We start from the raw sequence: 27955 nt of genomic DNA, 5'->3' as shown, positions 1-27955 counted from the left end.
ACACGTTGGTGAGGCAGCGGCCGAGGATCACATGTGGCATCATGGAGTAAGACACGGCTCTGTTAATGCAACAGGAACACCGGAATAAATAACAAAACAATGAACTCACAGGGGGATTAGTGAATGCTGCTGGGAGATGTTACCCTTGCAACACCTGGCCCTGCGGTGACGTCACTCACGCAGTGACTATGGACAGGGCGTCACCCCGACTGCGAGGTGTGCCGGCCCCACTGAAGGGGTGTATAAAAGCCATCGACGCTCAGCTCCAGAGATCACTCACCGCCGTCTCCAGAAGCATGAAGGCCGCAAGCTCCCTCCTGCTCCTCGCCCTGCTCGCCCTCTGGACGGGGGCTGCTCTGTCAGCGCCACCAAGTAAGAGCCGGAACCAATCTTAGTTTTGAGGCCCGGGGATGTTTGTGGGGAGTCCTAGAGCTCCCCAGACTGCAGGCGCGGCTGCTTTTAAACCACAGGAACATACAACGACATTAACACAGGGCACGAGTGTTGGGAAACAGCGAGGGGACAGGGTAGGGAACTTAATTGAATTGAATTAGGGATTCATAAAGCGCTGCTGTCACTCCCAAGGGAGCACCTTGGCGCTAGGCGGTATAACAAGTCAGAGGAAGTACTTTTGAGTGAAGATGAGGAAGGGTTCTGGGGGCCTTTGAGGGTTCTTCAGATGAGAGAGTGGCAGATAGGGTCAGAGGCCGAAAAAGAGCCATGCCTTCAGCTGTTTCCTGAAAAGGGGGTTCTGGGACCGTATGCCTCAGCCTCGCGGGGAGCTTGTTCCAGGCCATGGTCACAAAAAACATAAAATGTCTGCCTCCTTGAGGCTGTACGCCTAGATAGAGGAGGCTTAAGGAGATTCACAATGAAGTCGCAGACGGGAAGCAGTCGGAACACCGCAGTCTTAACCACGTGTGTTCCAACTCCGCAAGCTAAACCACGCGTGCCTGACCCGCGCATACGCGTGGTGAAGGCAGTGAGCGGTCTAGCTGCTGGAGAAGGAAGCGGGAAGAGACCCGCGGTGAGGTAAGCGGGGCTGGGCTGTAGTTTGGGTCGGGCACTAGCTTTCAGGGCTACGGGGTTGGGGTAGTTTTCAGGGCTGGAGGGGGTCAAGGGTAATTCACATTCAAAATTACCCATTCACGCCTACCACTCCGATTCACATATACCACTTCACGTTCACCCCTACCCTTTCACATTTAGACCTACCACACACTTTCAAATAAGCCCTGTCATATTCAAACCTACTTATTCAATATCATGCATGCCTCATCGCATTCACACATACACTTTCATATCTCATATGCCCCTTCACATTCATATACCCTTTCCCATTAACATTTACCCCTTCCCACTCACACATCACCGTGCACATTCACACATTTACCCTTTCCCACTCACACATCACCGTGCACATTCACACATTTACCCTTTCCCACTCACACATCACCGTTCACATTCACACATTCACATAGACCCCTTCACATTCAAACATACCTTTTACATTCACTTATACCCCTTCGCATTCAAACATACCTTTTACATTCACTTTTACCCCTTCACATTCAAACATACCTTTTACATTCACTTTTACCCCTTCACATTCAAACATACCTTTTACATTCACTTTTACCCCTTCACATTAAAACATACCTTTTACATTCACTTATACCCCTTCACATTCAAACATACCTTTTACATTCACTTATACCCCTTCACATTCAAACATTTACTTTCTCATTCACACATAGCTTTGTATGCGCATATATACCCCTTCACATTCACGCAGACCCTTCACAAATACTCCTTTATATTCACATACACCTTTTACATTCACACATATCCTTCCACATTCAAACATACCATTTACATTCATGTATACCCCTTCACATTCACACAGAGGTCTCAATATTCATGCATACCCCTTGGTACACGTGCATCAAATTTTAACATTCAAAATTATCCCTTCACATCCATTGCTAGTCCTTCCCGTTCTCGAACACCCCTTCGCACAGCCACATGGGCCTTCAGATCTGTTCGTATCTTTTGACAATCTCCTATGTCCTCCCACATTCATGCGTACACCTTCAGCTTCATGCGCACTGACTTACACTCACACACTCCCCTTCACTTGAAGGCATAACCCTTCACTTTCACACACACCCCTTGACAGCCACACATACCCTTACACATTGATGCACAGTCCTTCACAATCACACAAAGCACATCACATTCAAACATACCCCAATACTTTCATTCACTACCCATCAGGTTCACGATTACCTTTCAACCATCACATTATGAAGCCAAAACAGGTTGAAACTGCTCTGGGTTTTCTTGCATTTCGTCTGAGGTGGACCTGGCCTGAGAGTACAGGGTGGACTCTTCCTATTGAAGCGGAATCACGACTGATTTACCTATGGCCAATCTTTGTCCCAAGTAGCAAAGTGACAAAAAACAAGGGTCTGAAATGTGGCCCCAGTAATTACCAAAGGCAGAGACGAATTAACATATTCCACCCATCACCATCTCTTTTCCTCAACGCTGTTCTTAGGTCGCTTCACCTTGTGTCTTTTAGCAAGAGCTACATACCTGGTGATCGCATGGCAGGATCCAGCGTGCCACAGAGCGGCGGGATGAGTCGTAGGGATCGTGAGGTGAATGCCCTGCCCGGCTGTCCATACGAGGAGGGCATCATTTGATCTGAGCCCCCGGTCACCAATCAGAGGCAGGAGCTGTTACCCCTGCATTAGCCTTTTAAACCCTGGCACAGCCTTGCTGTCCCTGCTCTGAGGTCAGGAAGCCAGTGGCATGAAGGGAAAGGACATTGTCTTTCTGAGCACAGTTTACCTTATACAGTTTGATCTGTTTGTGCTTCTCTTGGCCCTTCAGCATCAAGTAGGGGACTACTTCATGCTTAGTCTGGAACATTCCAAGGGAGTGTTTCTCTCTAGGGGGTGGATTCACAATGAGGCAGATGGGATTTTGGATTAGGGTCGTGAGAAACGTCAGTAAAGGTTCAAGGTTCTGAGGGAATGGCGTATTGACTCTTGCCTCCCATTACGTCATGAACATCTTCAGCCAATAAGATGCTATTTACATTACTATGGTGCCAAAATGGGGCACTCACAGGTTTTTAACACGTTTTCTAAAGTCGGTTCATACTGTTGTATTTCTCTATTCCAGAAATAGGACTGTGCGCTGAAATGTGTGGTCCAGAAGGATATTGTCCTGAGGGTCAGACCTGCGTAAGCAACGGTTGTGGACATCAGTGCGAAAAAAGTGAGTATTGCCGCATGATAGGAAATGGCCACCTTCAGAAGAGAAGGCTGGCCGCTAGTCTTGGGGTCCTCCCATGGTGGAACCCCTCCTCTCAAGGGTTGGCCTCAGTCCTGAGGGTCCCACCCTGGGCTGTGATGCTGCCTTGAGCCTTTATCTGAAGCAATAAAGCTTCAATGCATCAGTGTCTTATAGTAAAATGGAGGCATGTGATGTGATGGGATATCAAGAGGTTCATCACTGGTCGCACAGCGTTTGCTAAGATGATCACACGTGATGTGTAAGTTGTACATATTTTGTTTATATTGTGCATTAATATATAACTAAGGTATAGTCTTATTTGTATATTTATTTTATTTGTTGTGTTTATAAAGGGCAATATTACTTTTTAAGGCCGGTGATGTTTGTTGGCAGTTCTAGAGCTCACCAGACCTCAGGTGCTGCTGAATTCAAATGCACAGGAAAATATAAATACATTAACACAGGGCACAAGCCCTGGAAATATAGCGAGGGGACAAGTTAGCATATTTAATTCACAATGATCTCACAGACAGGGACATCGTAATATATATTATGAAACAAGCCTCATTTAAATAAACAACAATTTAGCATAATCCCAAAGAAACTTTAAAAGAAAATTTTTTGGTTTGCTTTACGATTCTATAAATCAGATGCTGGTTTTTAGGTCTCGCCTACCCAGCGCGCATGCGCTGCCCTGCATAGGCAAAAAGACTTTTTCCAATCGCTTTGGCTTTTCAGCCAAAAAGGTGCACGCGTTCCATTGCCTTCAATAGCAACGCGTGCACGTGTGGAGATTCATTTGCGGGAGCGCGTGGCGCCATGTGGTAGCAATTATGGCTCCTGGCGCTGCACACTCCCGCAAGTGAAACGCGCTTTCACTCGCCCCCTCCTCTCAACCCTCACCCTGCTGCCACCTTTTAGCGCGAGAAACGCTCTTGTTTTAAATGGTGTCCTAAAAACTGCCACTGAATCTTGCAGGGTGGCTGTTCTAAATTCACCAAGGGAGGTAAGTAAAGACACGACCGCAAATAGGCGCCTTGCAACGTCTAGGTATGTTAGAACTAGAGGTGGGCGTTAAATGAAGATGTATATTGGTCCTAATAGATTATGTTTTGTAGACAATCTTTGCAAACTGCTGCCCATTCCTCAGTAATGCTTGCCCGATTTCACTTGCGTACTGATAGCAATTCTTGACATATCATATTCAGCGTTAGACACTTGTGCGTTGTTTTCATTGGTCCAATAGCGGTCATTTTTACTGTGGGCATTCATGTCACATTGGTGCCCCGTCCTTGGATAAAGCTTGAACCGCATGATCATGGGTACTCTGGGGATTTGCTTCATAGTCATCGCTTTTGCTCTCGGAGGCTATTTGAAGCCTGAGACTGCTATAACCTTTCTCCGTCCATCCTTACAGGCCCTTGCCAACTCCATGTACGCGTTTATTTATTCTCCCCTTCATTCATGCATGTACTCAATCTTTCGTTCATTCACCAATACATTCATTCATCCAATGAGTGGTTCCCACACTCACTTACCGAACCACACAGCCAAACTCAACAAACAGCAAATAAAAACTCTCATTCCTAAAGTAGCCAAATCTAGCTCTCTCGCTCCTTTTCTTAATTGCTACAGATTTAAATGTAACCAAACTAAATACCTTCTTAATATACGTATACAGTCACCACATAGGTTTATAGGAGTGATTTGAACACACACCTGTTTCAATAAGTTGGTTTGCATGTGCTTTTATGAGAAGTTGAAATTGACCTTTTCTGCTTTTAACAATATTTAGAAGAGTCTCAATATTATCTCGCCATTATGACGGAATTCAGCCCCATAACTGGGCGTCACCCGTTTACTATGCAGATTTATTATTTGAGGGCAGCATAATGGACTTGCTAAAATTAGTCGTAGATAATTATGAAAGCAGCGCGCTCCAGTACTGTCTGAGGATTTAGCCCAAATTCTGTTTCAGGTATCAATTTCTGTCTATACATTTAAAAATGCTATTAATATCTGTACTAATGATACTCGGTCTTCATGAAACTAGAATTTAAAATACACTCTATACGTCAAACGCCCATTACTGGTGACAATCTGTCCATATGAGAAGCCTGAGAAAAGTTCCACAAGGCCACAATGGCACACATCTCGTTAGCGTATGACAAGCCGAAGAGAACACAGGCAACCTATAGGAGCAGAGCATTCGGCATTCTTACCCTAGCCATGGTTTCTTGCACCGTAACACGCGTGGTTGCCTAGTGGCTCGCTAAAACACGTGTGGTTGCCTAGTGGCTCCACTGTAACATGAGTGGTTGCCTAGTGGCTCGCTTTCTATAAGTGCTGCCCATTGCAGGCTTCCCCACAGATTTGGCGTGATAGAGAGTTTATCATGGCTGCTTGTAACCATTGTCTCCTGTGGGTCACCCCTCTGACAAGCCTGAAAAGAGCATTTCGGTGGCTGTGTTTCTCCAGTGCATGCGTTTCTCTTCCTGTCGCTCCTGGATGGACCGGAATCATTTACCACGGCATGCCCACCAGTCAATCTCCAGTCTCTTCCAGGAAGTTATAACATATCTGCCATGGCTGCCTGTATCCGGAGCGTGCAATGGGCGGCTACTGTATCTCTCTGCGGTAAACTTCAGAAAGAACCATTCATACACATTGCATACGCGCTGCCTCTTTCCTCTTCCTGTCATCACATCCTGAGGTGTGATGGACCAAGAAAGGAAAAGAGCATGACTCTGGTCACTCAGACGCAACGCCAGTACACTTCGCTCATAGGCACATAGGCCACACTGAAATTCAACTCCCTTCTTACCAAGCACATGCCCCCCGTGTACCATGCTACACGTCTGCAAATGTCTGGTCCAAGGCTTAGAGGTTACAGTCCGTGGTAGCTAAGATTAGAAGAAAGGACACCGGTGTCAATTCTTTTTGGAATCGGCAGGATGAACTCACAAGGCCAAAAAGTGGAGCAAGGCGTTCAGTCTCATACTAACACAATTGTGGGTTATATTGGAAGAAGACATACAGGCACACCTCATAAAAGCTTTGAGGCCTCCAATTATTTAAGTCCTGTCAAAAGTCAATTTCAAGCCCACAGTCTGCAATTTCTTTTAACCCATTGTTAGACCTGGCATTCTTGGCGTGGTATTCCCCCAAACGTTCTGCCTGCACCCCTCCTTTTTGCTGAATTTGTTTTTGTTGTCTTTAGGACTCTGTGCAGCTCACCACTGCTAATCAGTAATACAACGAGCGTGCTCTGTCCTTCAAACATGCTAAAATTGGCCGACTCACAATTGGCACATTTAATTTACTAATACATTCCTAGTCAATGGTACTACATGGCCTCAGAGCCTGTACATTCGATGCTGCTAGTGGGCCTGCAGCACTCATTGCACCACCCACTAATGTGGCCTTGTAAAACATGTCTCCAGTCCTGCCACTGCAGCCTGTAGTGCAGTTTTAAACCTAATAAACCTTATGGCAGTCCTAAACCTTCCATTTTAATACTTATAAGCCATCCCTAGATTAAACCCTTAGGGATCTCAGGGCAGGGTGCATTGTATTTAAAAAGTAGGCCAGTTGTACGTAAGTGTTACACATCCTGGCAGTAAAAAACTCCAAAAGTTGATCTTTTCACTGTGGCAAGCCTTATTTCTCCCTTTAACTAACACTGGCTTACCTTATTACGTGCTAACTTTAGATTGGGAGCAGGTCGAGCAATTCTGTTTGCTTTCAAATTAATTGTAATTTAAAATCCTCTTTAATGGTAAAGTCAGATTTTAAGTTGCAATTCTAAAAATGCAATTTTTTAGAAAGTTGACATGTTCTTGCATGAACCATTTGTGCCTTCTGCCAGTATCCTGGGTCACATAGCTGTCATTTCCTCTGCTGTTGAGGTTTTTCTATTGCCTCCATACAGTAAAACAAAGGGCAGGATGACTGAGGAAGGGTTGCACCCAATCCCACTTCAAAGGGCTTTTCATGACCTTCCCCACGACTCTGAGGTCAGTGAAGGTAGTGGCAAATCTGTGGGGTGATAACTGTTCTGTTAGAAACTACTAGACACTCTAAAGGGATTAGTGTTTGCTATAAAAGTCACACCACCACCACTTCGGTCCATCCGTGTGTGCTGAGATGGTTGTTTACAGTAATGTATGTTTTTCTAGGTCTAGCTCAGAGACCGCTTTAGTTCCGTCTCTGTCTCATGTAATTACAAGCATTGGCATAGCCAATAGGTCTCGCATTTGGAACCTTATAAGTGTTTAGCCATGCAACAGTTGATGTTGTTGCACCAAGTATATTGTGATGCATAACGAAATACTTATAAGGTCTCAAAAGCGAGACCTATTGGCTATGCCAATGCTTGTTGTAAGTGTCACTTGGTGGTATGCCTCAGAAACAGCTGAAGGCCACACTGATCTTCAACAGACGTGTGGAAGTTGGTATCACACCTTTAAGTTGTGTTTAGAGAGTAAACGAGGTATTCATTAGGAGGTGAAAGAGTTAATGTTCACAAGCGTCCCCCCGGGGGGCCTCTAGTGCACATAAAGGGGCTACTCTTAGTGGGGTGGGCAAGGCCGGACTGGCCGTAGCGGGCAACGGGCATTTCCCCAGTGAACCGCCAGGGTGGGGGCCAGTTTTTTTACCAGGGGCCTGCAATATCGGCCACCCGCGTAACAAAATCGCGTGAAATCGGCCCTTGCAAACAGCTCTGTCGCAACCACTACCGCCTCCTGGGGGCCGGAGGAGCAGTTTGCCAGGGCCGGTTTCGGTTCCCAGTCTGGCCCCGGGGCTGGGGTTTTAAAGCGCCCTGAGGCCAGGTTACACGCGTACAGGGTCTTTACATGCAAGCAGCCGCCCTGCCAAGGCACAGACTGACACTTCTTTGATTCCTTTTACCTCAAGTAGGGGGAAGGGGGTCCCCACTCTAAATATAGAGGGGGTGGTCTCTCCATACCCCCCGGTTCACTCCCGTCTTGTCCCTGCAGTATCACAGTATAATGAAAGACTGACTGCACAGAAGGAAGTGTGGAGAAGGCATGTAAGGCTGGCAGTCCCTGTAGGAGAGTAGGATCTGCTTCACATGGGCACCCCCACTTTTTGCTGGTGTTTCACTGTTTTTAGACTTTAGTCTGGCTGGGGCCCTGCTAATCAGGACCCCAGCCTAGCTGCTTCCTCTCTAAAATGATTCCATGTACTTTAGGTAAATTACAAATTGGATCTGAGGTGCCCTTGTGAGCCCCTAGTATATGGTATACGATGTACCCAGGGCATAGCTACCCCAGAGGCCTACCAGGGGCTGAAGCATGTATTACGCCACCCCTGGAAAACCACCCAAAATGGCACAACAGGTTGGCTACTGCAGCCTGGGTAAGGTGGTGCATGCACCCCTTACTGAGATATAGGTTCAATATATCTCAACATATACCCACATATAAACCTATAAGTCACTCCTATGGCAGGCCTTGTGAGACGTTGGCATGATATATGCTGTCCACTAGTTATAGTGAGCACCCTGTATGAGTCCAAACAACCCCTTATGGTGATAGGTTTAAGACAATCTTTATTGAAAGCTATCCTAGTGGTAGCTATGGAGAGCAGCCTTCAGGCTAAGTCTTGAAGGAATGTAAAGCAGCTTGTTTTACCAGTCTATAATCTCTTGAATGACCAAACGAAAGGACAACCACACCAGGTATATATTCAAAATATATGTATTTAAGATAAAACACACCCCTCTAGTCTCTTTATGAGACTGGAGTTCAAAGTACTTAATTTACAAGTTAGCAATAAACAGTAATGGAACAAATACACGTTTGGGCCCTAGGGGCGTACCAAACCATATACCAAAAAAGTGGCATAAGAACCACGACTGAACTAGACACTAGGCCTAGAGCCTGTAGAATCGCTGGTACCCCAAGGAACCACCCAAGGTAGTGACACAGGGGACCCACGGGGGCCGTGTGCAGTGTGTGAACACAGGCACGGGTTCCCGTTAGCTTCTATGGGGAATGTTGCGGTTGGAAATCTTAAGATTAGGGACACTTAGAAATGAGTCAGGATCAAACCCTTTGGGACTTAGGAAGTTCAAGGGCTAGCACCCACGGGAGCACCGGAGTACTCGTGTTACCTCACCCAGGGAAGCCAGGTGCTTAGGTGTCTTTTGGTATCGGGTCGCGTCGTCGATTTCAATGGAAGCTGGCAAAGAAGTGCTGCTGCCGGGAAGAGAAGTGTCAGAAGCGATCCAAGCCTGGATCTAGGATGGACAGAACCTGAAAGCAGAGGGGACAGAGTCTGGGTCACTTACCAGTGACCAAGGGAAGGATGGACCAATGCCCACAGATGTCGAGTGCTTCAGGCGAGTTGACGGGTGTCTTGACTCTTCAGCCACGAGGTCCAGGAGGCGCCGATGAAAACCAGGAGCTGGATTCGAGCTGTCCCACAAAGTCTGTCGAGTGCTGCAGTGTCGGCCTACCAGATTGGACTCAACAAGCCTTGGCAACGGCAAGTTACTTGAAAGCAAAGAAAAGACGTCGGTGCAGACCAGCAAGGTCTGGGGAACTCACCCAGTGATGGTAAGTCGAGGCACGTCTGGAGCAACCAGAACAGCCCAATCAGAAGAGGAGTTGCCTTCGTGGAGACCTACTAGCCAACGGGCTAGCGATCGCGAAGGAGCCTCGAGCGGTCGCTCTGCAATCTGGCCCCCGGATCACGCGTGGAGTGGAGGCCAGAAATCTTCGGTGCTGGAGATGCTCAAGGCTGGGGCTACTCGGAGTCCAAAGCACAGCTTCGAGGTAGACCAGGAAAATGATGTTGCTGCAAAAGTTCACGGTGTCCATGGGTCACGGTTCTACGTCACCCACGATAGCCACGGGCCTCAGTTTTGCTGTGGACTCAGGGTAGCCTTGGGGAAGTCTGGAAATCTACTCCTGGTGATGCAAAGACTTCGGCGTCCAGCAGGACCTTCAGCGATGCAGACCGGTCAGTTGCTTCTTTGGTGCCTGCCAAGCAGGGGAGTCACTCCTTGACCTCAAGGGAGATTTCTTCAGTCTTCTAAGTAAAGAAGAACGTTGAAGGTCCAGGATATATATTGCAGAGTTTCATCCAGGGTAATCTAAAGTTGCAAGGGCTAGGTTCCCATACTTATACAAAGTGTGGGGGTTGGACATAATCTAGGGACCCACCTATGGGAGGGTTTGGAAAGAGGGGTGGTTACACCCATTTCCTTTGTCCAGTTTCGCACCAGAGCAGGGGCAGGTAGCCCCTGCAACCGGTTTGAACTGGACTATGCACAGGGACACCAAGTGTGCCCCAGTGCAGGACTTCAAAGCACCAGAGAGTGCTCCCGCCCAGACCCAATACACATCTGCCTGTCTGGGGAGGTGGTTACACCTCCCTGGGAGAGGAAACCTATTGTCCAGGCCTCCCCTGCCGGAGTTTCGGTCAGCAGCAGACGGCCAGACCCGTGTCTGTGGCAGAGGCATCCATTTTGTTATGCCAGGGTTGTAGAAAGTCCTACCGGGTTAGACCAGTGTGAACATGTTTCTCCCTCTAGAAGGGTGGAATTGGTGGGCGGGTAGTATTGCAAAGTGTTTGACACCAAACACGACACGTTTCCGTGCAGCCATCCCAAAGTTAGCATTTACCGTGAGGTTATAATGCACTTAAGAGTATATGGTCAGGCTGCACCACAAACAGCATCAGAGGAGGTACTCCGAGCGCTGCAGAGGGGCTCTGCTTATGCAGGGGCACCCTCTCACATAAAAACTAAGCACTCTGCCTTCAGGATTGTTAAGGCCTGCCATAGGAGTGACTTATAGGTTTCATATGTGTGTGCAATTGTAGTGATATAGGTAGCCTATACCACTGTAAGGGGTGCAAGCACCACCTTACCCAGGCTGCAAGCACCACCTTACCCGGGCTGCAGTAGCAGACCTGTGGTGCCATTTTGGAGTGCTTCCCAGGGGGGGGGGGGCTTAATACATGCTTCAGCCCCTGGTAGGCCTCTGAGGTTCCTATGCCCCAGGTACATAGTATACCATATACTAGGGGCTTGTAAGGCACTACAGAATCCAATTGTAAATGTACCTAATGTACATGGAAACCATTTTAGAGAGGAAGCAGCTAGGCTGGGGTCATGATTAGCAGGGCCACAGCCAGATTAAGGTCAAAACAGTGAAACACCAGCAAAAAGTGGAGGTACCCATGTGAAGCAGATCCTACTCTCCTACAGGCCTTATCAATCCTGAAGACAGAGTGCTTGGTTCCTATGTGAGAGGGTGCCCCTGCATGAGCAGAGCCCCTCTGCAGTGTTCGGAGACCCTTCTCTGATGCTGTTGGTAGTGCAGCCTGACCATATACTCTTAAGTGCATTATAACCAAATGGTAAATGCTAACTTTGGACTGGCTGCACGGAAACATGTCCTGTTTGGTGTCAAACACCTTGGAATCATACCCCCACACACCAGTAACTGGTGTGGAAGTATGATCCCACCCTTCTAGAGGGAGAGACATGATAGCACTGGTATACCCGGTAGAAACTTAATAGAACCCTGGCATCACAAAATGGATGCTGCAGCCACAGACACAGGTCTGGCCTGCTGCTGCTCACCGAAACTCCGGCAGGGGAGGCCTTGACAATAGTTTTCCTGTCACAGGGAGGTGTAACCACCTCTCAGACAAGCTTATGTGTATTGGGGCTGGGTGGGAGCACTCTGAGTGCTTTGAAGTTCTGCACTTGGGTCACATTTGGTGTCCCTGTGCATAGTCCAGCTCAAACCGGTTCAGGGGCTTCCAGCCCCTGCTCAGGCACGAAACTGGACAAAGGAAATGGGTGTGGCCACCCCTCTTTCCAAACCCTCCCATAGGTGGGTCCCCAGAATATGTCCAACCCCTACCTTAGTATAAGTATGGGACCCCTGTCCTTAGGGCTTTAGATTACCCTGGACGAAACTCTGAAGCTGAATCCTGGACCTTCGACGCTCTGCTCAAGACCTGAGGACTGAAGAAATCTCCCTTGGGGTTAAGGAGTGACTCTTCTGCTTGGCAGGCACCAACAAAGCAATTTGCCGGTCTGCATCATCGAAGCTCCCGCTGGACTCCGAAGTATTTGCAGCCCAGGAAGAGGATTTCCAGACATCTCAGAGGCCGACCCGAGTCCCCAGCAAAGCTGAGACCCGCAGCCCTCGTGAGTAGCGTGGAACCGGAACTCCTGGTCACCGTGCATTTCTGCAAGTGCATTGACATCGTACTTGGGCTCACTTGTAGCCCCCACCTCGAGCACTGAATCCACCGAAGATTGTTGGCCTGGTCATTCCGAGTGACCCTTGGACCGCCATTTTGTGTTTCGTCTTGAAGTCCCTTCGCGATCCCTGGTCCGTTGACTGGTGGGTCCCTGAGGGGGTAACTTTGCATTTCCTTGGGCTTTCCTGGTTGCTCCAGACGTGCCCTGACTCCCAACCAAGTGGTGAGTCCCACAGACCCTGCTGGTTTGCACCGAAGCATCTTTCTCGTTTCTGCATGGGTTGCTGTTGCAAGGCTTGTTGCGTCCAATCCGGGCACCGATGCTGCAGCACTCGACATCCTTCATGGGACAGCTTGAATCCAGCTCCTGGTTGTCCTCGACGCCTCCTGGTCCTTGTGGCTGAAGAGTCAAGCTTCACCTCCTTCACCTGAAATCACCCGACATCGGTGGGCATCTGCTCATCGCCTTCCTGGTCACTGGAAAGTGACCCAGACTCTGTCCCCTCTGCTTTCAGGTTCTTCTCATCTTCAATCCAGGCTTGGATCTCTTCGGACACTTTGCATCTTCACGGCTCCAGCACTTTTTAGCCAGCTCCCACTGAAATCGACGATGCGACCCGACACCAAAAGACACCTATGCACCCGGCTTCCCTGGGTGAGGTAACACGAGTACTCCGGTGTTCCCATGGGTGCTAGCCCTAGAACTTCCTAAGTCCAAAAGGGTTTGGTCCTGACTCATTTCTAAGTGTCCCTAATCTTTAAAAATCTAACCGCGACTTTTGCCATAGAAGCTAACGGGAGCTTGCGGCTGTGTTCACACACTGCACACGGCCCTCGTGGGTCCCCTCTGTCACTACCTTGGGGGGATCCTTGGGGTCCCAGTGATTCTACAGGCTCTAGGCCTTGTGTCTAGTTAAGTCGTGGTTCTTATACCACTATTTTAGTATATGGTTTGGCTCGACCCTAGGGCCTTACGTGTATTTGTGCTATTTTACTGTGATTATTGAAGTGTAACTTATGTGTTTTGACCTCTAGTCTCATAAAGAGACTAGGAGGGTGTGTTTAGTAATAAACACATATATTTTATATATATACCTGGTGTGGATATCGTTCACTTAGTGACTCAAGAGATTATAGACTGGTAAAACAAGCTGCTTTATATTCCTTCAAGACTTAGCCTGAAGGCTGCTCTCCATAGCTACCACTAGGATAGCTTTCAATAAATGCTGTTGTTGGACTTGGCCCTTTTGGCAGGTTCACCCCTAAACATTTTGCAATTATCCTAGTCTTTTTCCCTATGTAGTGTTAGTGACACTAAACCATAACAAGATACCCGACTACCTTAGATCAGCATCAGACAACCTCCCATCAGCAACATGAGTACTGGTGGAAAAACATCGGACTCTAGGTTCTAGAGCCTGGAAAAGATGTGTCCTGATCTTTCAGTGTGTTATACCACAAACGGAAATACCACAATGTACGGTAATTACTGGGTGAAATATTACCAGAGCCGGGCTCATTGCGGCTCGTGGAATGAAGCATTGTCACCGAAATCATTTTTTGCGCACCAGCTCGCACTGGTTTTCCCCTCTTTCCAGGCATTTTCCCCTGGATACATTGCACCTTTTTGGGGGCAAATGTCTCTTCAGGTTCCACCGTGTGACACTTTAATGAGCATCAATGAATTATCAAATACTTCCAAATTGTCCTTTGTGCCAGGCCTTCCCAAACTAACTCCCAGAATGCCCCAGTACTTAGGCCCAGCTGCTTGAACAGTCACCTTGGACTGAATCTGTACACAACTGGGAGTTGGCGCATGACAACACAACAATCAAATGTTTGAACCGACCGCATTGTAGCGCCCTACAAGAGTAATGGAACTTGTGTGGTTAGCCTGCTCTTAGCCTAACACACCTGTATTCGAAGCCCGCTTCCTCTAGTAGGGCCTGACATCATATGCCAACATGTAATTAATGTAAATTGTTTTTAACATCCTTTTTAGAACACATTTTAACGAGTTTAATGCAATGTCATAATTATACTAGTACGCTGCAGTATTTTTTACGCATTTTTGTGGGTAAACTGGATCGTCCTTTTATGATTTTAAATGAAATTGAATAAAAGTATATGTCATCTGGAACTTGTGTGCAAACTCAGTTCATAGATTTCATATGTGCATATGCATATGGATTTATATATACAGAGTCTGTAAGAGAGTGTGTAAAAAATCACTAGTAACCATGCAAAGAGACACCTATGCTTAATTATATAAACCAATCTCTGTGCACACATTACATAAACATCCTGACACACCTGCGGGCTCGAGTACATTGTACAAATGTAGAACCCTTTAGACACGCCCCCTTTGCACATGAGGATAGCGCTGCGGTTTAGAGTACGGATGCGCTACACACCATGGTCACACTTGGGATGTCAGATCACAATCCAGTGATGCTCATTTTGCAGATCATGAGTACACTTAGTGTGCACCAACTGATAGAAAGTCGTGCATGCACACTCAGAATCAGACTCTGCTGCACACTGCATGTGCTGACCCCTGGCTTCGCGCGTTAGTGCCTTAGAAATACTTGAATGCACTAGTCAGCAATTATGAGGAGTAACTGCCCTTCGATGCATCTCCAGCCAACATGGAGCGGAAGGCAGAGGACAAGCTTCCGGTGGGGTTGAGGTGTGAAGTCCCTGCACACGAGGCCTCAGCGGACCCAGTCTGTCCTCTTTGGCGGCTGCTGGCTCCGGCTGGTGGTGGGTGGTGCCAGCCCTGCTGGCAGAGAGCAGGGTCGCTCCAGGCAGCATTCCGCCGCAGATGTACCAGGCCAGGCAGAATAACAATCCCGCTGTTTCTCTGTGTGTGGCCAGGGGCTTAGTCTTTTGAGCTCTCCTCTGCCCCGTAATCAGAGCACACAGCGACCCCCACCACCCTCATGGCACAGGGACAACGTGCTAATTGAGTTAGTAGGATCCAGCCAACTAGATCTAACAAAAGAGCAAAGAAAGTGAGAACTGTAAAGTTTCTTTAAAGCCGAATCTGCACTGGACATAAAAGTAAAAAAAATATTACACCTGCAACCTGGTTAATTAACCTGAAAGGAGTTAGGAGACGTAAGAGAAGTACTGCTCTGCCAACCGCTGCCCACGTGTTCCTTTTAATGTTTTTTTGTTTTTTTTGGTAATTGTATCACTGTTACTTATGCCCATCTGGATCGTAACTCAGGCTCTGGCAAGTACTTGTCACACGTCTGCAACTAGAATTATGTACTATATGCATGATGTATATGCTCGTACAGCGCATTGTTGCTATGTATACCGAAACATAAACAAGCTAAAACAAGCGCGGCCCCGGCGAGCCTCGCATACAGGAAGGGGCCACGAGACGCGCTCTGTGGTGGGGGAGGGGGAGGAGCATTGAGGCGCAAAAGTCAGAGCAGGCTGGCTGGCGAGTGGTGTGCGCGCACCATGACGAGAGAGGAAAGCCATATGGTGCCTCTGCTCGTCATTGTGCGCGTAACCGCATGCCCGACGCAGTGGCGTAACGAAGCTTGAGGGGGCCACCCTGCAGGGTACGTGGAGGGCCCCCATCCGAACTTAATCTGGAGCTCTCCAGCTGAAGTGCGGTGTTGAGGGGGCCCCCCCCGCTCCGCGGGGGATGCGGGGGCCTGTGTTACTCCCCTGGCCCGACGCCAGTGGGCTGAAGCGCTTCACAAAAGCGGATTGCATGGCGGCACGATGCACGTGATTGTGCGCGTGCTCGCCATGCAATCCGCTTTTGGGAGCACTTTTGGGAGCCCCTTACTATAGTCTCGCATTGCGATTGCTACGCAATAGCCAGGCGAGACCTAAAAATGAAACATTACACAAGATTATATACAGTCAACATTAATGTTTTAAATTACGGTGAATTACAGGTGAAAAAGGTTTCTATTAGGAGTGAGTGTAACACGCAGAGTTTGCAATAGCGAAATTATGCAAAGTTACAGCAAAATTATTCGGACTCATGTGAAGTTCTTAACCCTGCATTTAGTGCTATTTTCGCAGCACAAAATGCATCCTCGTTTCTAAATGGACCCAATGATGCAATTTGCGCTAATAAAATAGCGCTAAGTGCAAAGGAACAGGAAGAGCAGCGGCCAGCCATCCCTTGTGCTCTTGCTGTTCTCTTATGTACTCTTATGTAGGCATCTTTGCTCAAGATTATGCAAAATCATGCAGGCGGACATAATCGCTTAATTTTCTGTAATTTCACGTCACAGAGTAATGTGAAATTACTGAAATTACTTTGAATATTTCAGCATAATTAAAAGGTGCACTTTCTATATCCGTCTTATGGATAGATGCTTGCTGAAAGGACCCCCTCTGCCCTATTAAAATTCTATGCAAGAATATTATGCTGCGTTTAAGCGGCATTTCCTTGTGTCATATTCTTACAGTAATACAAATTAAACATCTCACCAGTTTGCAAAGGTCAAGCCTATTGACTTTGCCAATGCTTGTTTTTCATGTTTTCTCAAACGTACCGAAGCATGACCACAGGTTTTTTAAATATGCCTTTTTCATGTGTTTAATTTCATGATATATTCTGAGTGCTGATTTGACCTGCGTTTCTTTTACCCAACAGAAAGTGTGAGGTGTCAGTCAAAGCTGTAGAAATTAAACAGCACAATTAGTGCATGGGTTACTTTCTGTTCTTCATGCCTCTTTTGCCACCTGTGAGGCCAGGGCTTGCAAAGGCAGTGCTAGGAGTCCGAAAGGGTAAACCCAGAGCCGCACCCCCTGGTGAGCCCTAAATGAAGAGAGGTCTGCAGATCAAAAGGCAAAAACAAGGGGGTGCATGCCCCCTCCCCTCTGGAGAGGTCTGAGATGGCCGTGTTCTTATGGGTGTGATTTACCCTTTCAATGTCTCTGTCTCTCTCTGCCCCACTGTGGGGATGAGACAGACAGACAGAGACACAGACAGACGGATAGATAGACAGGGAGATAGATGGATGGATGGATGGGTGGGTGCGTGGGTGGGTGGATGGGCAGAGTGAGAGATTGTGAGAAGGGGAAAGGAGAATGAGAAAAGGAACATTGTGAGTTTTCTGAGATAGAAAAATTGTGAGAGGGCAAAAGGGATAAGAGAGAGCAAGAGGCAGAGAGCGAGGAAAGATAGAGATGGAGAGATTAGAGGACGGATGGAGAAACACGAGAGAGAAGAAGAGTGGAAAGGGGAAGTGTGAGAGATGCAGCGATAGAAGGATGGAGGTGTGCAAAGGGGAGATTTAGCAGATTCCCAGAGAAGGAAAACTGGTGTGAAAGAGAGCAAAAATCCAAAGAAGCAGAAGGAAGCAGAAGGGAAAGGAGACATTCTGTGCGAGAAAGATGGAGAGTCGTTCAAGAAATAAGGAGAGAAAGACAGAGGCACTGAATGAGAGTTAGTGAGAGAAATAGATAAAGCAAGAGAGGGCAGTGAGACGGATGGGTAGGAAAGTAAAAGGCAGACAGAGGAACAGACAGACCGAAATGGAGAATGCAATAGAAACAGACGGTGGGGAGTGTGAGAGGGAGAGAGGGGACAGGTGAGAGACCTAGAAGAGCGAGGTGCACACACATACCGTTCACTTTCAGAGGAATCCTGTCCTATTCAAACATACCCATTGAATTTCATGCATGACCCCTCACACCCACACATACCCTTTCACATTCACACATGCCATTCACATAAACATCTTCACATTAACAATACCCTTTTCAATTCACATACACCCCTTCACATTCACATACCACTCAGATTCACATATACCCCTTCACGTTCACACATACCACTCTGATTCACATATACCCCTTCACGTTCACACATGCCACTCTGATTCACATTTACCCCTTCACGTTCACACATACCACTCTGATTCACATTTACCCCTTCACGTTCACACATACCACTCAGATTCACATTTACCCTTTCACGTTCACACATACCACTCAGATTCACATATACCCCTTCACGTTCACACATACCACTCTGATTCACATATACCCCTTCACGTTCACACATGCCACTCTGATTCACATTTACCCCTTCACGTTCACACATACCACTCTGATTCACATTTACCCCTTCACGTTCACACATACCACTCAGATTCACATTTACCCCTTCACATTCACATACCACTCAGATTCACATATACCCCTTCACGTTCACACATACCACTATGATTCACATATACCCCTTCACGTTCACACATGCCACTCTGATTCACATTTACCCCTTCACGTTCACACATACCACTCTGATTCACATTTACCCCTTCACGTTCACACATACCACTCAGATTCACATTTACCCTTTCACGTTCACACATACCACTCAGATTCACATATACCCCTTCACGTTCTCCCATACCACTCTGATTCACATACACCCCTTCACATTCACACATACCACTCTGATTCACATTTATCCCTTCATGTTCACACATACCACTCTGATTCACATATACCCCTTCACGTTCACACATACCACTCTGATTCACATACACCCCTTCACATTCACACATACCACTCTGATTCACATTTACCCCTTCACGTTCACACATACCACTCTGATTCACATATACCCCTTCACGTTCACACATACCACTCTGATTCACATATACCCCTTCACGTTCACACATACCACTCTGATTCACATTTACCCCTTCACACATACCACTCTGATTCACATCTACCCCTTCACGTTCACACATACCACTCTGATTCACATATACCCCTTCACGTTCACACATACCACTCTGATTCACATTTACCCCTTCACGTTCACACATACCACTCTGATTCACATATACCCCTTCACGTTCACACATACCACTCTGATTCACATTTACCCCTTCACGTTCACACATACCACTCTGATTCACATTTACCCCTTCGCGTTCTCCCATACCCTTTAACATTTAGACCTACCATATTCTTTCAAATGAACCCTGTCATATTCAAACATACCCAGTCACTTTCATGCATTGCCCATCACATTCACACATACACTTTCATATCACATTTACCCTTTCACACTCACACATGCCCTTCCACATTAACACGTCATTCACATTCAATTATACCACTTCACATTCATGCATACCCTTCACAAATACTCTTTTATATTCACACATGCCTTTTACATTCACAAATACCCTTACACACTCACACATACCATTTAATTCACTTATACCCCTTTATATTCAAACATACCGTTATATCCTGCCTATTTAATTATATGTATCCCAGTGTACCTTTCTCCTAGCCGCTCAGTCATCGTGAGTGTTGACAGGGGAGTGTTGGTGTGGCTGTGATGCTTGGAATGCTTGGGTACATAATTACCTTCCTGCAACTTGAAGTTAATAAAGAATTACTTAAAATAAAACTCGGCTACATCTGGTATGATGCACATACCCCTTCATATACATGCACAACCCTTCATGTTCACACACGGGGCTTAATATTCATGCGTACCCCTCTACATTTTGTGCATATAACATCACATTCAAAACTACCCCTTCACATTTATTGAGACTCCTTCCCATTCATGCACACCCCTTCACACCCCCACATGGCCCTTCAGATCGAATCTTATCTGGCATGCCCTCTCACGTTTATGGATTCACCTTCAGATTCATGCTCGCTGACTTACATTCAGACTTTGCGCTTTGCTTGCAGGCATATCCCTTCACTTTCACACACACCCCTTGACATCCACACATACCCCTTCACATTGATGCACAAGCCTTTCACATTCGCATGTAGCACATCACACTCAAGCATACCCACCTACATTCATTCACTACCCTTCACATTAACTTATTCCTTCACAATGACATATAAACCATCACATTCTAAAGCCGAACCAGGTTGAAACTAGTGTGGTTATCTTGCATTTCCTGTAAGGTGGACCTGGCCTAGCAGTACAGGGAGGACTCTTCCTATTGAAGCGGAATCACGACTGATTTGCATATGGTTAATCTTTGTCTCAAGTAGCACATTGATAAAAAAACAAGGGTCTGAAATGTGGCCCCAGTAATTACCAAAGGCAGAGATGAATTCACGTATATTCCACCCATCACCATCGACCATGGGCCGCTGCACCTTATGTCTTTTAGCAAGAGCTACATACCTGGTGATCGCATGGCAGGATCCAGCGTACCACAGAGTGATGGGATGAGTCGTAGGGATCTTGAGGTGAATGCCCTGCCCGGCTGTCCATACGAGGAGGGCATCATTTGATCTGAGCCCCCGGTCACCAATCAGAGGCAGGAGCTGTTACCCCTGCATTAGCCTTTTAAACCCTGGCACAGCCTTGGTATTCCTGCTCTGAGGTCAGGAAGCCAGTTGCATGAAGGGAAAGGACATTGTCTTTCTGACACAGTTTACCTTATACAATTTGATCTGTTTGTGCTTCTCTTGTCCCTTCAGCATCAAGTAGGGGACTACTTCATGCTTATGGGCTAAGAGTAGGGGGAACATATGATGTCATGAGTACCAAAGCTTAGATGATGTCACTTCTTGTATAGCCGCCATTCTGGTGACTTGTTGTCCATGTTTGAGTCTGGAACATTCCAAGGGAGCGTTTCTCTCCAGGGGGTGGATTCAGAATGAGGCAGATGGGATTTGGATTTCGGTATTGAGAAAAGTCAGTAAAGGTTGAAGGTTCTGAGGGAATGGCGTATTGACTCTTGCCTGCCATTACGTGATGAAAATCTTCAGGCAATAAGATGCTATTTACATTACTATGGTGACAAAATGGATCACTCACAGGTTTTTAACATGTTTTCTAATGTCTATTAATACTGCCCTATTTCTCTATTCCAGCCATGGGACCGTGCGTTGAACTGTGTGATCAAGATGAATCTTGTCCTGAGGGTCAGACCTGCGTAAGCAACGGTTGTGGACATCAGTGCGCATAAAGCCCCGGTGAGTATTGACGCATGATAGGAAATGGCCAACTTCAGAAGAGAAGGCTGGCCGCTAGTCTTGGGGTCCTCCCATGGTGGAACCCCTCCTCCCAAGGGTTGGCCTCAGTCCTGAGGGTCCCCCCCTGGGCTGTGATGCTGCCTTGAGCCTTTATCTGAAGCAATAAAGCTTCAATGCACCAGTGTCTTATAGTAAAATGGAGGCATGTGATGGTATGAGATATTAAGAGGTTCATCACTGGCCGCACAGCGTTTGCTATGATGATCACACGTGATGTGTAAGTTGTACATATTTTGTTTATATTGTGCATTAATATATAACTAAGGTATAGTCTTATTTGTATATTTATTTTATTTGTTGTGTTTATAAAGGGCAATATTACTTTTTAAGGCAGGTGATGTTTGTTGGCAGTTCTAGAGCTCACCAGACCTCAGGTGCTGCTGAATTCAAATGCACAGGAAAATAAAAATACATTAACACAGGGCACAAGCCCTGGAAATATAGCGAGGGGACAAGTTAGCATATTTAATTCACAATGATGTCACAGACAGGGACATCGTAATATATATTATTAAACCCTTAGAGTATTCCCCACTTAGTACTAAGCCAGCCACTTTTAAATGAACAACAATTTAACATATTCCAAAAGAAACTTTATAAAGAACATTTTCGGTTTGCTTTACGATCTTATAAATTAGTTTCTAGATATCCTTTGGTGGTATACCTCAGAAATAGCTGAAAGACACACTGGGGCATATTTACAAGGGCTTATCTCCGCAGGAATGTCACTTTTTGCAACGTTCTTTTTGCAATAAACCCTTCGCGTTATTTACAAAGTGGTGTTAAGCCACTTAACGTGTCTTAATACCGCCTTGTAAATAATGCCCTCGTTCACGCTACACTTAATGTGAAATGGGCGGGCAATGGGTGTTGCGGTGCGTGTTCGACCGCAACAATCTTTGATGTTGACGCTGCCCCCTATTTACAAGGGTGGCGTAAATAGGAGGCAGCGCCAAAATTAAGACAAAAATAACCTGGTCTAAACATGGAGAAATGGTCTATTTCTCCTTGTTTTTGCTGTTTGTATGTGAAAGAGCAAATCGCCATCAATGATTGTTCATGTGCAGGAAGGTGTCCCTTTCTGCACATAATCAATCATTAAATGTCGATTTTGAACTTCTAAGTGGGCTGCGCAATGCCGCACACATAGGAGTTACTAATCGCCATTAGTGATTGTTTATGTTCAGGAATCGACACTTTCCGGAATATAAGCAATCATTCCCTCAACGCAGGAACCCTTGCGCTATGATACAAGGGCGTCTGCGTTGGCGCTAGGCAGCGGATTTTAGCGCCAGCTGTGGCAGAAATGCAGGGCTGCGCCGCAATATCATAAATACGGCACAGCCCTGCGTTTTCAGAATGGCGAAGTGCGGCGTGAGCAATTTCGGATTAACTCCGCGCCCCACCATCCCCTAGTAGTTATGCCCCACTGCTCTTAGACGTGTAGAACTTGATATGACACCTTTAAATAGTGTTTAGAGAGTCAACGAGGTATTCATTAGGAGGTAAAAGGGTTAATGTTCAGTCAGATAAGAGATTCAGAAGCAGACCCCCCCCCCCCCCCTCCCCTGGGCCTCTAGTGCACATCCAGGGGCTGCCCCCAGTGGGCTGGGGTCTAAAGCGCCCCAAGGCCAGCTTACACGTGTACAGTGTCTCTACATCCAAGCAGCCGCCCTGCCAGGGCACAGGTGACACTCCCCTGATTCTTTTGACTCAAGTAGGGGGAAGGGGGTCCCCACTCTAAATATAGAGGGGGGTCTCTCCATACACCCCGGTCCACCCCCGTCTTCTGCCTGCAGTATCGCAGTCTAATGAAAGACTGACTGCACAGAAGGAAGTGTGGAGAAGGCACATGTAAGGCTGGCAGTGCCACCCCCACCACTGCGGAGACAAGGGTGGGTGTAGGTAATGCCTACAGCTCCTCTCCGTCTCTACAGCCTCAAGGTGACCATTAATGGCTTTAGTACCCCAAATATATCCCAGCTCCGCACACCGGCTATCAGATCAAATATCGGTCCGTTTCTAGGCGCGTGGTCAGTTCTGATAAACAGGGCTGACCTGGACGATGAGCCCCTGAAATACCAGGGTTAGTGAAAGTGACGTTACACACCCTTTGACATCAATGATATCACAGGAAGTGACATCACACACCCAGAGACAGAGGCAAATGGGTAGGAATGTAAAAGGGAGATAGATGAGCAGGAAGAGACAGAAATGGAGAATGCAATAGAAACAGACGGTGATGAGAGTGTGAGAGGCAGAGCAGGAACAGATGTGAGGCGAAGAAGAGAGGCGCACACACACAAACCGTTCTCTTCCACATAAATCATGTCATATTCACATGTACCCATTGAATTTCATGCATGACCCTTCACACTCGCACATACCCTTTCACATTCACACATGCCATTCACATACGGGAAACAGCCTTAAAAACGCAGCCTAAATTATGCGTGGCTAAACAACTCAGACAGAAAGATGCATGTCCACACCACACATATGCCTTTACCATGCGTAGGCGTGGTTTAGACGCTACTAGTAGTTCGCGCTCATTACTCGGAGCCAATGGAGAGGAACGGAGGTGACTTCCTGCTCTGACAAGGAACGGCTTGGTGAGTACGATTTCTGGAAGTTTAGGGGTTGGGCAACTTTTTAGGGTTTTAGGGTTCAGGGTATTTTCTAGGGCAGAGAGGCCAGTTTTAGGGCTCAGAGTTGGGGGCTGGATAGATTGCAGGTCCGTGTTTTAGGCCTTCAGGACAGGGGTCAGGGTACTTTTTACGGCTGGGGAGACGGTTTTAGTGCAGGAGGCTGGGGTGTTTTTCAGGTCTAGGGTCAAGGTTTTAGGGCTCAGGGCAGGGGCGGTCGGGATCAATTTCAAGGCTGGGTAGCTGGGTTTTAGGGCGCAGGACCTGGGGGGCTTCGTTATTAGAGCTGGGGTCCGGGCTTTTAGAAGTCAGGGTGGGGGGCTGGCTGTTTTTAGGGCTGGGGTCGTACTCAGGGCAGGGGGCTAGGATTTACGACGGGTTGTAGGACTCAGGGCATGGGCTAGGGTATAACCGTGCATATGCCTTTACCAATTATGCCATTACAACTAAATTGGTTGTAAAGGCATGCGTGGTAAAGGCACGCATAGTTAAGACACATTTGTTGTTAGGACCGCGTTGTTCAGTCATGCGTGGTGAGGGATTGCACCACTTCACGTTCACACATGCCACTCTGATTCACATATACCCCTTAACGTTCACCCCTACCCTTTAACATTTAGACCTACCACACACTTTCAAATAAGCCCGGTCATATTCAAACATACCCATTTAATTTCACGTGTGCCCCATCACATTCACACATACACCTTCATATCACATATACCTCTACGCTTTCATTAATACCCTTTCACATTTACCCTTTCACACTCACACGTCATTCACAAATACCCCCCACATTCAAACATACCGTTTACATTCACACATAGTTTTGTACGTTCATATATACCCCTTAACATTCATGCATACCATTCACAAATACTCTTTTATGTTCACACATACACCTTGACATTCACACATACCTTACACATTCACTCACACCATTTACATTCACAGATACCTCACACATTCACACACACCATTGACATTCACAGATACCTCTTTATGTTCCAACATACCCCTTCAGATTCATGCTCACCCCTTCACGTTCACACACAGGTTCTGTTATTCATGCATACTCCTTCATACTCATGCATATCACTTCACAATCAAAATTACCCTCTCACAATCACACATGCCACTCTGATTCAGATTTACACCTTCACGTTCAACCATACCCTTTCACATTTAGACCTACCACACACTATCAAGTAAGCCCTGTCTTATTCAAACCTACTTATTCAATTTCATGCATGTCCCATCATATTCACACATACACTTTCATATCTCACATGCCCCACATTCACATATACTCTTTCACATTCAGTCAGCATTACCATTCACTTATACACCTTCACATTCAAACATATCCTTCACATTCTCATATACCCCTTCACATTCTGACATACCTCTTCATTCACATTTATCCCTTCACATTCAAACATACCCTTTACATTCATGAATGTCCTTTCACATTCACACATACCTTTGTATGTTCACATAAACCCCTTCACATTCACCCAGACCCTTCACAAATACTCTCTATATTCACATATGCCCTTTTATATTCACACATACCCATCCACATTCACACATACCATTTACACTCATGTATACCCCTTTATATTCAAACATACACCTTCACATTCACACAGAGGTCTCAATATTCATGCATACCCCTTCGTACTCGTGCATAAAATTTACATTCAAAATGACCCCTTTACATTTATTGCTAGTCCTTCCTATTCATGCACACCCCTCCAGATCTATTCTTATCTTCTGACAATCTTGCATGTCCTCCTACATTCATGCGTACACCTTCAGCTTCATGCGCACTGACTTACACTCACACACTCCCCTTCACTTGAAGGCATATCCCTTCACTTTCACACACACCCCTTGACATTCACACATGCCCCTTCACATTGATGCACAGTCCTTCACAATCACACAAAGCACATCACATTCAAACATACCCCAATACATTCATTCACTACACATCACATTCACTCATAGGTTCACAATGACATTTAAACCATCACATTATGAAGCTAAACCAGGTGGAAACTTGTCTAGGTTTTCTTGCATAGATGAAGGTCCACCCAGCATCCTTAGCAGAGTTTTGTCTGAGTTACATTTAAGGCATTTTCTTAACAGCCAGTATGCAAGTGCCCTGAATCCCCTTTGAAGTGTATTATGGACCTCATTGGTGTTTCTATAAAGGATCCGAACCATACAGGGAATCATCAGTATAATACATTCATGAAAGATGGCATGTAGTAATGAGATTGGAAGGAGTTACATACAGATTGAAAAGAGTCCGCCTTAATGAGGACTCCTGCGGATGTCTGCAAAATGTGGGTAGACAATGACTTAAGGGGTGGGATAAAGACCTCCTGGGTACAGCCCACTATGAAAGACCAGTCCAGCCCGAGGCTTGCCCTTGACTCCCAGTCCCACAGGTCAAGATATATCAGGTCATAGGCTGTTGAAAGGTCAAGAAGACTCACAGTGGCAGCTCTTCCTCGGCCAATGGTCATGCAGACCTCTTTATGAACAGTTATCAGGCCCACTGTAGTGCAGTGCTGAGCCCTACAACCAGCTTGACCTGGGTCTAGCACAGGTGCAGGCATTCCTTGCATCATATGTTGTGTATTTGATGTTCCGCCTTAAGTGGCACAGTTATGCTCAGACCCGGCTCTTGTTCTCACTGTGCGACTAGAAACAAGCTACACCCGACTGACGAGTCCCAATTAGTGCAAAACTGGTCTTGCATTACGTGTGTCATGGTTCAGGAAGGACCTCCCCAGGCTGACCGGGCTGGACTGTTCCTATTGGCGCAGGGTCAAGACTGGTCTGCATGTGGTGCATCCTGAGATGGCATGATGGGGAAATAGAATGATGGATTGGAATGCGAGTGACTACCAGTGGTCACACGCATTGTAAGCATGTGTCCCATCATATTTTGTGTATTTGATATACTACTAAGAACGTCACATGGTATCTGTGCTCCTATTTCCTTTGTATGGAAATCTACAAAGCATCGATTCAAGCAAAGGTGTAATGGAACCCACTGTGCAAACATATTTTTTATTTTATTTTCCTACTTTCTTCAGTAAAACATTTTGCCTGAGGAGAAAGCACCTCACCCACACCCTATCAAAACTGAGTGTGATCCACCCATTGGCCGAAACAAATCTCTGGTCATTGTGAGGGAAGGAGGGGGTGATATTAGAGTTCCTTCTGTGGGTGTTCCCAAACTTCCTACCCCCTTAGTGGGGTTTATGACTGCAGGTGTCTCTCCATTCACAGTGCAGGAATCCACAGCAGTAAATCTATTCCTGCCAGGAATCCCTGTGTGAATATGTGGCAGACTGAAGAGGAGATTTTTACAGTACCCTTCTAAACTAGTCAAGAGCTTCTGGTCATGGTTCAACAATGGCCATGTTAACCGTGGTTATGCAGATTAGTTTGTCATGCTACCTCATTGATCCTTAACTTTGCCGCCAAACCACGCATGGCCTTCTGTGAATTGTATCCTTGTTTTTCAGAATGATGGGATCATCACCTGCATCCAGGGTCTCAGCATTCAATGATGTCCACCAGGCCCTGGCTCTTCTCTCTTCGCGCCCGTTGAGGATGGAGCAGTTGCGGCATTGTTTGCGGATGCTGTTTGTCATTTATGATGTTGCTTGGTACACTGATGCGGAGCAGGAAAAATAAAGAGATGTGCT

The 27955-nt window shown here is 46.6% G+C and overlaps 1 long non-coding RNA gene across 1 annotated transcript; it reads left to right on the top strand.

The window, feature by feature from the left end:
* The first annotated feature begins 235 nt into the window (after positions 1-235).
* LOC146808581 (uncharacterized) lies at positions 236-27955 on the top strand. The gene is made up of 4 exons (XR_014968008.1): positions 236-372; positions 3193-3288; positions 21418-21519; positions 27773-27955. It is a non-coding gene; the product is annotated as an uncharacterized LOC146808581 (long non-coding RNA).

The sequence above is a fragment of the Triturus cristatus genome, chromosome 8, assembly GCF_964204655.1.
Source record: "Triturus cristatus chromosome 8, aTriCri1.1, whole genome shotgun sequence".
NCBI lineage: Eukaryota > Metazoa > Chordata > Amphibia > Caudata > Salamandridae > Triturus > Triturus cristatus.
The sequence above is the reverse complement of the archived record's forward strand: the minus strand, read 5'-3'. Positions and strand labels throughout refer to the sequence as shown.